Source organism: Lucilia cuprina, unplaced genomic scaffold, assembly GCF_022045245.1.
Source record: "Lucilia cuprina isolate Lc7/37 unplaced genomic scaffold, ASM2204524v1 Scaffold_1867, whole genome shotgun sequence".
NCBI classification, from domain to species: domain Eukaryota; kingdom Metazoa; phylum Arthropoda; class Insecta; order Diptera; family Calliphoridae; genus Lucilia; species Lucilia cuprina.
Window position 1 is genome coordinate 1 of NW_025806814.1, and position 1,549 is coordinate 1,549.

The window sequence follows — 1,549 nt, forward strand, 5'->3', positions numbered from 1 at the left end:
AAATAAAAAAACAAGTGAAGGGTATAAAAAAGAACAGTGGTTCCCACACACACACATATAAATATATACATATATATTTACAAAAAAAAAATAAAAATACAAGAATTATACAATTAACTAAACAAATAAAAACTGAAATACAACACGAACAAACACCTTTTTTATATTTATTTTCCTGGTCTCCACAGCAATTGAAAGAGAAGAAAGTATATTTCAGGTTCCTTGAAATTAGTACAAATTGAAATAAATCTATTTCATTTGTTACATCTCTTGTAACAAATCTACAATTTTGTTTGAGTTATCCAAACAAAACAACAAATTCCCAATTGTTCCAATTGGAAAATTGTTTAGAATGGCTTTGAAAAAGAAAATTCAATAGATGAAAGCGAAGAACACGGTAAATTAAAACAAAAATTAAAATAAACTTGAAAAGTAATATTTTCTTTATTTACAGATCCGGAATCCGATTGGGAACAGTGTTTACACCTTTTAAAAAGTGGAAACTTATCTCCGGAGGAATTTGACCTATACTGGAGAAAATATGCTTACTACAGATTTAAACAAATGAAAGAGAAGAAAAGTACATTGGATATATTGAACGAGTGGCCGGAATATAAAAAGTCATCAGGATTTCAATTAGTAAGTATTTTTATTGATTAGTAGATGTAGTTATTTATATTTCATTTATTTATTTATAGATATCAACTAAAGTTTCCAAAGGCTAAGGAATTAAAAACCAAATGGGCAGATTACGGGGGAAAGTTGTTTAGTTTGTTGCGGAATAAAGTCGTTAAATCGACTGCTTCAGCTATACTCAAAAAGTTAGAAGGCTGTAACGAAGGTAAATGTATAATTTATATAATATGATTTTTTTTATTTTTATTCAGTTCCGTTTCCTTTTAATTTTAGACACAAAAATATTTGGAACGTTTTGGTTTCTTCAACATATATTTCCACCGCCATTAAGTGTAATAACGGAGCCTAATGGGGCCAAACAACGAAAAAAATTCTCCATTATCGATTCTCAAGAATCATTTGCTATAATGGGTAAAAGTTCCGAAGAGCTGGACACAAAATAGAATTTGCTGAAGTTCCAGTCAATAAGTTTACAGCCATTACTTTTAGTGTTAGGTGATTTAGAAGATATCAAAAATATTTCGATATATTTTGATGGCATAAGGTATCCCATGATGACTACCTTAACTGCTGTAGATATTTTATACAAAATAATGTTTGTTTTTAATCTAGAGTTTCCAAAACAATCAGAAATATTTTATACTTTTATTCAAATATTCTTTTTTGAAATGCCCACAGCCAAAAAAAATTTAAAACTTGCAAGTTTTATAAGCCAATTACTTAATTATTATTATTTTTTTAAATGTTAATGTCTTGTTACATTAAATTTATGTATAAAATAAATTTTTTTTGAATTAACTCTTTACTTTAACTAATGATATACATATAATTTTTAATATTAACATTTGTAAACAAATTAATCTATATATATAAAATTCTAACGTTACTGACTGACTGACTGATTGACTGATTC

At 26.8% G+C, this 1,549-nt stretch overlaps 1 long non-coding RNA gene across 1 annotated transcript; it reads left to right on the forward strand.

Annotated features, from left to right (window-relative positions):
• Positions 1–58: 58 nt before the first annotated feature.
• On the forward strand, positions 59–1,330 carry LOC124421115. Its single transcript, XR_006941516.1, has 4 exons — positions 59–397; positions 455–639; positions 699–841; positions 910–1,330. It is a non-coding gene; the product is annotated as an uncharacterized LOC124421115 (long non-coding RNA).
• Positions 1,331–1,549: the final 219 nt, after the last annotated feature.